Raw genomic sequence first — 10,293 nt, forward strand, 5'->3', positions numbered from 1 at the left:
GGAAAAAAAAATCTATTTTCACCCAGAGAACTAAGGAACAGGAGAATAAAATGTCTATTCCATGGTTAGATAGGAAAATGAGAGCTGAATCCTGGTTTTCTGGTTCCCAAACAGTTCCCTAAACATTAGCCTCTTTTTCCTTCAATAACAGATTCAAGATGTTGCAGGATTCTGACATATGGATTTCCTCCTGCTGCCAAAGATTTTTGAGCATTTGGGGTTTGATCAGCCACTGTCACCACCATGTTTCTTCAAAGAGATGTCCTGAAGTGTTCTGATGAGCAGCTGCAAACCAAAACAAGGAGAAAGAGAAATGGCTCACAGATCCTCAGAGCTACTACGCAGATATGTGGTTGGGATCAAAGGGGACTACAGATGACAACAGCAGTGCTTAAAAGTGATCTTGAGAGTTGCGTTTTCTTGCACAAAGTTTTATATAACCACACCACTTTGTTCTCAAATATTTGAGCAGGTTAGTGACAATGAATAAACTGTAATCATTATAACATGACAACATTGAAGCCAGTGTGGTGAAAGTGCTTTGTATTCCCAGGCATCCTACAGTCATCATCATCTCCAATGTCTGACCATAACTCAGATCCAAGAGAGTATTAGAATGAACTAGACTGCTAACAATTGATTAATTAAATACCTCCTTGATCAACTACTTCCTTTACACAGAGGCCTGTGTGGTTGTTATATTACACTGTCATCATTAAAATCTTTGGCTGTGTAAGGCAGAGTGTACAGCCCTCTGTTCCATGAAGTACAGTTAGAGCAATCCACCACCAGAAAATGTGGATGTTTTTGTTCAAATAATATGTGAATTTAAGAAAATTCAGCTAAGATATACTAAGCAAACAATAATAACAACTAAGATAAACTTCCCCAGCCACCAAAGAACTCCCCAAATGTCAAGTGAGCAATTTCCATAGGAGATAGACTACAGGTCTCCCCTTCTTGCTCTCAGGCAATTTTTTTTTTTTTTTTTTTTTTTGCTTTCTTAAGGCATCTCAGCATGGTATAGACTCTGAAGTTTCCTGGTAAATGATCATTGAGGTACAAATAAATACAGGTTTGATGAGAAGCTCTGAACTCCTCTGGCCATTAGTAGGTAATGCTGTCCATTTGCTGGTGAACATGGTTCCATGGGAGAAAATGTGAGCTCCAGACATGTGACCCAGTGGGAAACTCAAGGATATACAATAAGCCATGAAAATGCCACCCTCCAAAGAAGAGAGACAGGAAATTAAAAGACAGAGATTCATCAATTCCCAGATCCCATATAATTTCCAGCCGTTGTTGTACAGCTAATTATTTCTCATCCCAAATTCCTTCCAAAAATGACATGGGCTTTACTGCTCAAAATAACAGAACTGAGTATTGCAGCAAGACTGAGACTTTCTGCCCCCTCCTTGAGCCCTGCCTCTTCCCAGCACCCTGTTCCTTAAACTTGCCTTTGCTTCTGCAATTCCTGCCTGAGATTCCATAATCTCAAAATTCCAAGCCTTCCATATCAAATTTCCCACAAAGACAATGAAAGAAAATACATCAATAATATGTTTTCATACATTCTGCTTCCACAGGATTTCCCACATATCTCTGTCCTTCAAGGATGTGGTAAGGAAAACACTGGGACTAGGGGTTTGCTTTGCTGGATTATCAAAATGGCAAATGACCTTTAATTTCTCTTGTGAATAAGCTATCATAATCCTTTGTGCCTTACCTTTCATCAGACACATATAACAATTTTTATTTCTATTTTCATTGTCTCTGCCCAACTGAAAAAAAATAACTTGACAGAGTTTCAGTTCCAGGACATTTGTTAGTTGTGGCAGCAATTGCTAGGCTTGCCTTTAAAGGAATTTGAATTAACAGTTGATCAATTTAAATTAACATAACTGCACCAATGAAACATCCCAAGCCTTGGTAACACTGTAGTAAACTATTTACTTTTGATTTTTTTCCAGGGCAGAGAAAATGGGAAGAATTGCAGAAGAATAATGAGACATAAGGAGTGCAAGACCTGGAGGGACTGGATCAGGAGGGAAAATTGAGTGTGGGTATCACCAGAGATGTGCTGCAGTTCAACAACAACAACAAAAACCCAAACAAACAAAAAACCCCCAAGCAAACAAACAAACAAACAAACAAACAAACAAACCCAACAAAAAAAAACCCAACCAAAACAAAACAACAAAAAAACCCCAGAGTTCAGGAAAGTGAGCTACTGAAATCACTTCTTGTCTCAAAATTGAGATGTTCAAACTACAAGCTTAAAGATACTTTCAGCATTATATTCAAAGTAATTGAATTTAACTCACTTAATAACCAATTTTCATTTGTGTCACTTTTAGTGTATTTGTCTTTTTCAGCAGCATCTTGGTCACTGCAGAGTGGACCTAATGGTAGACCTTTCTCACATCCCTTCCCAAACTCAGCATAACAGCACTTGAAAAATACTTCTTTCTTTCCCTATTGATGGGTCTGATCATCTGATCCTACTGATTAGAAATCATTTTGGATTACTATATGTTAACAAAATCCCTTGCTAACATTACCAGCACATGCTCAAGGTCCACTCAAATTCAGCCTCTTTGCACTTTTCACTCTACTAACAGAAGTGATTGCAAGGTTTCTTAATTTTCAAGCTTACCTTAAGAAAATGACAATTTTAAAAGCTGACAAAAAAAAATAATAATAAAAGGAATAAGGGTGGAAAATCATGAGGGCTTAGGACTTATTCTCGAATGGGTTTGTAATCTTAAATTTTACAAACCTAGATTACATCCAAATAATGTAATTATTGACACTGATAAGTTTAAGAATAGGATTTACAGCAAGATAGAGGTTTTACCAATGTAAAATCTGTGTATGTGCATTTGTACATAGAAGTGGCTGTGAGCCTAAGAGCATTTTCAGATACTTAGCATGTGCCTTTTCTAGAGAAACTTTCTCAAAAGTGCACTGAGATGACACAGAGCACTCCAAAGGGTTCTTTTCTCCAAAACATATCAGTTAAGAAGAAAACATACTTTCAGTCCACCAGCACTGCACACTTGCCTCTTTCAACAGCCCCATGCTTAGGAAACTTTTCATGAGGAAGAATGCCATTGAAATGTTCTAAACCCCCATACATATATATACATTTAGATACTATTTTGGTATAGTACACAAGAAGTATCTAATTTTACAGAAACACAATTCAGTGGATAAATAAAATGGAATGGAGGATGCAAAGATTTCATCTGAGACCTCAGACCTGTGCCTGACCTGAAGTATTTGCAGCAAACTTGACCTTTGCAGCAATCTTGTTTGCAATTAATCTGCATGCTGATTCTGGGTTTTGTTTGACCAGTTTCCATTTTTATCAGTAGAGTTTGATTAGCTTATTGGAGACTGCTGCACTGTGACCCATCTCAAACAACTACCAATGCACTAAAACTCAGCAGTCCCATTTAAGCAGACCTGTATGGGAGAAAAAGTAACTCAATGGGAAAATAGGGACCATTACTGCTTGTCATATAGTAAGCAGGGAGAACCCTCTTTAACTGTTCACAGCCCAGTTTAAGGTATAATGGACTAGCAGTTTAGAAAAAAAAAAGTTTTGCTTGCAAACTGAGAAAGAAAGTGAAGATTTTCTTACTGCCTTTTCTATTGATTCACTCTTCAGAACCAAACTGAGCTTTGAATTAATGCACAAATCTGACAAAGGACAAAACAACATTTAAATTACCATTGATAAATGCCCAGCCAAAAGTAATTACTTATTCTACTGTGGCTCAATAAGAAACTGTTCCATTAAAGAAGAGTTAAATAATGAAGGAGATGAGAGATTTAAGGTTAGGGGAGCTACCGCGTAAATGCAAAAATGCTTGTAAAATGCTCAGATTGCACTTTTAAAAGGCATGATTTTTCACTCTGTTTCCAACCCACCTTAGTACTCCCTAATATCTCCTCACTGATGAAATGAATCTTGCCTTTTTTGCCTGTCTGCAGCTGGAAGGAATCAGGCAGGCTACAAGGGGTTGCAGGGGGATGGTAAAGGGAGAGGGAGAAATGGAGTTCAGAGGACAAGCTGAGCACCACCATGGCTAGTCCAGCTGAGCTCAGAGAGCAAGAATATGCGGAGACAATGGACTTGAGCAGAGAGTGTTAGAGGGGGGTGGATCTTGAGCTGCAGAAGGACCTCAGTGCCATTATATAAAGTAGGAAGGCTAGAATAGGGTGACAATATAAAACTGCTGGGTGGCACAGACTGTATTCACATAATTAGGCATTATTCTGCATTATGGTTTTGGCTGAGTACCCCAGCCCATAATCCTGTTGCTACCATAATGAAAGACAAAAATAACTGATAGAAATCATCTCAACATCTTAGCTTGATTTCTCCTGTTATGCTCCAATTTCACATTGCAATATCTCTGCAATAATTAGACATAAGTGGACAGTGTTGAGCACCAAGAATCACTGATCATTTAATAGAGAAATAACCCATACGATTGCATCCCATGGCCAGCCCACTGAGTTTTACACTTCTCCCATCCTCATTTGTAACAGTCTGTTCATTAATACATCTAAATGCTTGAAAAATTAATAATTATATTTTTAAGAGGGAAGAAACAAAAGTGTGACACTGCAATGATCCATGCACACCTTCAAACAGCCCAGGTACTTTGCTTGGTGGAAGTATGTTGAGGCTAGAACTCTTAGGATAACATGAATAAAGCATCTGGAAAACTAACTTTGAAGCAGCAAACCCTCTGTATTAGTTACATAGCTTTGTCTGTCAAAAACCAAGAGTGATCTCCAAATGAGAGGAGCTGCTACAAATTTCAGATGATACAACTGCCCTGTTTCCATTTCAACTGGAAAAGCCTACTGACCTGGCTGGCTCTAACATTACCTGAGGTGAGACCAGAAGAGATACAGTGTTGGGTCAATAGATACTGATACCTGTGCATCCAATACTGATACCTGTGTATCTAATTCAAGAGTTTGCTTTCTGAAACTGTATCCACCTGCATTGCTTTTTATTAACAGCCCAATATGAATGTGCCTCTGGCAAATTCGCAGCTGATGAAAATGTAGGCATGTCCCTTGATACTGTCCAAAATTATTTATAAAAATGTATAATGGGACATACACCAGTGAAGAGGTCAGAAGCAGTATAAAAATCACTTGCCCAACATTCCCTGCCAGTAGCAGGCTGGTTTGTCCCAAATTTCTTTGGTAAAACAGGAATGATTCCGATGCCAGCTCTGAAAGCACAGGCCACTGTTTTTAGGAGCATTTGACTCTTCAATCAATCTTTATTCCTCTGTGAGGTGGCATGGACATCTCTCCTGACATCTTTGCAGGAGCCACAGTGGAAGGTGCTCCACCCATAAGAGCAGAAGAGTGAATTATGTCTTTTCACACACCAGACAAACTCTGCACCCTTGCTTGCCACCAACATTGCAAAAACCCCAAAAATGTCATCTGAAGAATTGGTTCAGGAGCTATTGCTGCATACTTTGTCTTCCTTGTCCTTGCTAAGATCAATGTCAAGCATTTTTCTGGTCTTCAGTCTAACTCTCAGTCCCAGGAAGACAGGACATACACATCCTTAAAATCTTTAGGTGACACTGCACATGGACAGTGGTAATTACTTCACATTTGCAGTGGAAAAGTTCATCTAAGTGGGAAGTTTTGTGCTGAGGAAGCCTTCTTAGAGCTAAGACACAGACTACGCAAAGCTTGTAAAGCTTCTAGAAAAACTAGAATGAAATTGGGGAGGGGAGGGTAGACAGAGACATGATACAAGAGATGACACAGATGGCATGACACAGATTGGGAACAAAATTACAGATTAGGAACAAAACTTTTTTGTCTACAAGGCAATAGTCATGATGTTCCTACTTTATAAGCATCGTATTTGGACAACCCAGAGCTACTAAGCTGGGGATTTTGTCTAAGTTTCCTCAGAGAATTTGCAAGAAGACATAAGACAGCAGAAAGTAAAGTCCAAGGATGTAATCAAAAAGAGCAAAAATGTAACTGAATGCCCTGTGGTGAAATTAAATTTGATAAACTCTCAGCTTAAAAGGTAGAAGGACACCCAGTCAGAAGCATGTCTTTCTGCTGACATACAGAAACACAATTTTATGAGAGAGAAAAAACCCAAGTATTTCAGAAGGCAATTTATTTATGGCTTAACAACAATTAAACCAACTATTATTAAGTTAGCTGAAATGAAAAAGAAATCACTGGCAAATTGGAAAAGAACAACCCTTAGGTCAATATGACAAATTTGTTATCCTGTGTGTGGGAAAACATCCCTTACAAAATTTGAACTTCACAGCTGGATGAGAACACATAAGCAAATTTAATGCAGAGCATGAACAGTTGGTTGTCACCATCCACAACAATGTACAATCAGGGCACCCTACACAAATGAGAGACAATCAGCCCCTCTCCATTTAAAGCTGCATAGAAAACTGGATTTACCAGCAGAACTAGGATGGCTCCTTGTAATGCCAGGCCAAAGCTTTCCTGAAGATCGACTCAAAGCCACTGAATATTTGAAAAGGGTTAAATAGCAAATCTGAGAATCCCCTCGATCTCTCCATAGCCTCTGCCTAGCAGCATTGCATTTCCATTTGAACTACAAATGACCCTGTACACACAATCATGTAATTCATATTTATATAAACAGAGGGTACAGTATGTATAATTTGAAAGATTTCTGGGAGGGGATGCATCATAACTAAACTCCTACTTTTCCCTTGAGGAAACAATCCCATTTGGTTTTAGTTAACTTCAAAGGACAAAAGTATTTTTCCTTCTGTGTCAATAATTTAACAGAAATTTGTCATTTCTGTCCACAAATCCAGCTTTCAGAGTTGCCCTATCTCAGTGACACACACACCCACAATCAAGCCCGCAACGTCCCCCACACCCCCACACAAACACACAGAGAACAGCAACTGCAGCACAATGAAATGCTCCTGCAGCAATTTCTAGCCATGGAAATTGAGTTTAGTTTCACTGACTTGCCAGAAAGCTCTCTGCACTGGGGAGTTGTATTTCCAAGCACATACCATGGGACCAAGACCTTTGGTGACATGTTGTTCCAATTTGATTGAGGTTGGGTTGCAGGCCAGGCCTTTCAAATCATAACCAGCACAGAAATTACCTCCTACAAACCACTGCAGAAAAGTGAGACTGCAGCAGCAAATCTGGGAAAGCTTCATTTTAGAGTCAATGCAGCTTTAAGCATTGATAACACTTTTTTCCCCTCAGAGTTTGTCCAAGAACTGTTTTGGAGGAGGCTGAAAGGACACTGTTCGCTTTCATTTGGAAATTTATGTGCCCTGATTGCCTAATTCAGAATTTGGGGGAGGAAAAAATTAAGTATGAACATTTAAAGGAACAGATTTGGATTAGAAAACATCGCATATAAATCTTGGACAATCATCACTTTTTTCCAACCCATTCACTGTCTTCAGCACAGAGCTAGAAAGGCATTCTTTTCAAAACAAATTAATAAAAAAGTGCAATGATGTCTATTGTCTATAATAAAGCTACAGTTTAATTCATAGCAAGTCAAATTGTCCCAGTCTTAAACATCTGCGAATACATTAACCAGAGATGCAGCTGCGCCTCAATAGGACCAGCCTTAGCTCTGGGCCATGCCAGGTTGATACTCCCATGGTTTCAGATCCAGGGCAGTCAAAGCCTCAGCATGGTCACTGTCCATCTTCCCCAGCTGAGCTCTGCTCAGGCTCCAGGGCTAACTCTCCAAGTGTTTGCTTCTCTGCAGAAGCAGCTTCCTCACTTTGAAACTGATTTTAGGTCAGACTACAGCATTTCATGATGAATTATAATGTTTGATAGAGCTGTTAAAACATAGTCAGAAATGTTAACAGCTAGAAACATGTTCTTAAGTGTATCCTAATCATGTATCTTGCTTTCAATTGTTTTAGTTTAATTTAGAAATTAATTGAATTATAAAATTCCAGAGGGCTTTGGGCTGTATGAATAAGTCATATTTAGACATATAGAGCCACTAGATTGGAGTAGTTTCTTTGACATATCATTGAGATTACACTCATTCAAACTCTCTGGAAATCTGACTCATAAAGTAGAGGTATTAAATGGGAAGTAACACTTTTAATATGGCTCATTCTGTCAGCTGTATGCAGTGTAAGCGGGAGAAGGAAAAGTACTCCATTCTTACTTACACCAAGAAGTATTTACACCACCATGGAAACACAAAGGTCCTTATAAAGGTATGTTGTATCTAAAGACTGAAGGGAAAAGTCATAGAATATTTTGAGCAGCTTGCTACATTACTCCATTTCTCACTAACAGCACGGCATGCTCGATAACATCCATTTCCTCAAGACTGTAATGTATTAAATATTTGTGTAAGGAGTTTTTTTACATCTATTAAATAGCTAGTTGGAAAACTAGTAAGAGGTAATGAAGCAAGCTCTAAGCACTAATGGATATACAAGAGGGCAGAGGAAAAAGCTGCACAGGCAGCCTTAATTCCTCATTCTCATAGCCCAAGAGTTCCTCTTTCCAGTCTTTATTTCAGTGCTCTCTAACCCAAGGCAGCAATGAGGGGGACAAGCCTTTTCCTTATTGTGGGTTTGCCAGATGTTCTCCAGCACCTGAGGGGCTTTTTGGTTGGACAAGCATATGTCTCAGCATTTGTTACAGGAGTCATGAATCACCACTCCTAAACTTTTAAATTAACGGCGCTGCCTTCACCCCAAGCCAGCAGCTCTGTGCATGGAGCTAACTCCAGTGCTTGTACAAGGCTCTACCCTGGCAGCAGCCAGAACATCCCCTCCACAGGGATAGGACAAGGCAGACCAAGACAAAATCTGACCCATTGCTTTGCAAGCAGACAAGTCAGAATCCATGATCACAGCAACACAGGATGAATGGAAAAAAACACATCTGTCCAGGGTAATGTAAACCCATCCAAACTTCATTCACAGATAAATGTTCTTCCTCTTTGCTGGGATCCCTATTGCTTGGCTACTTCTCCTATGGGATAAAAGTGAGAGAAGAGAGTGAGTACTTCATCTTCCCCCAGGGAAGAAAAAACCCTTTCCAGATATGGATGCATAAAGGAAAGATGAAAGAAAGAAACCCACATGGGCTTCTATCTTATAGGCCATCTAAAGCCAGGTTACAAACATAGATAGAAATAACTGATTCAGTCTTTTAAAATACTTTTTTTACACTGTGTACATTGAGCTGAAGCTTTATCATTCTAAGTATAACACCAAGAAAAGAAAATGAAAGAGATTTTGCTTCCCTGCACCGTGACTAATGCAAAGCCATGTTGCTCCTTAATGAACAGTGAGGGATGTTCTGCTCCAGGACAGGAATTCTTTTGGAAATATAGTTTGTGGATTGTCGGTGAACAGGTCTTCCTGCCAAAAGGTTAAGAATAAATTCACACCTTTGGGCTCTCTTGTGAACTATTCCTGGGCATGTTGGAAAAGATGATGATATATTCCTCTGAGCCCTCATATTAAAATAAGGCCCTTATAGAGGAAAAGGCACTTATATTGAAAGTGGGAAACCACATATAAACATGTTGTGCTGATTCTTTATCCTTGAGATGATCAGAACAGAGTTGAAAAACATCCTCAAGAGAAGAGAAAAATATCTCCGCACACAAGTTCATTTCAGTGCTGTGTCAGATCAATAAATACATATGCAAATCTCTCATGGAACTTTGGAAGACATTAAAAGGGAGCACTTCGTTAACAGGATGCTGAGAGTCAGCAACAGCTGTATAAACCTAAACATCTACTTGCATTCCAAATTCAGAACAGATTTAAAGATAACCAAGTTTTTTTTTCCACCCGTGAATGTCAAAGAGATGCTGATATAAAATTAAGTTTTTATTCACATTTACAGCAGGAATGAGGTAAAGGACATAAGGGACGTAGAAAACTAAAAAAGGAAGGAAATGGGGGAAGAAAAAGGGCATATTCTGACTGAGCCCCCAAGAATTACTGTTCAAGAGTATCAAATCTGTTACTGTGAAAATGCCACAACAGTGTTCAAATAAAAACCTGGATAAGCAGGTTTTTAAAATGACTGTGTCTGAAGGAGGCTCTTGGGTTATAAAACCACTCACTGTGGACCAGATCTAGTAATGTTCAAATGTGTGTCCTAGACAGGGCCTTTAAATGTAGAAGATTCCTAGGGACATACAGGATCAGGCAAAAACCACACAGTTTTAGATACACACACATATACATATATTCTATCCATGTAACA

The sequence above is a fragment of the Ammospiza nelsoni genome, chromosome 1 (genome assembly GCF_027579445.1).
Source record: "Ammospiza nelsoni isolate bAmmNel1 chromosome 1, bAmmNel1.pri, whole genome shotgun sequence".
In the NCBI taxonomy this organism is placed as follows: domain Eukaryota; kingdom Metazoa; phylum Chordata; class Aves; order Passeriformes; family Passerellidae; genus Ammospiza; species Ammospiza nelsoni.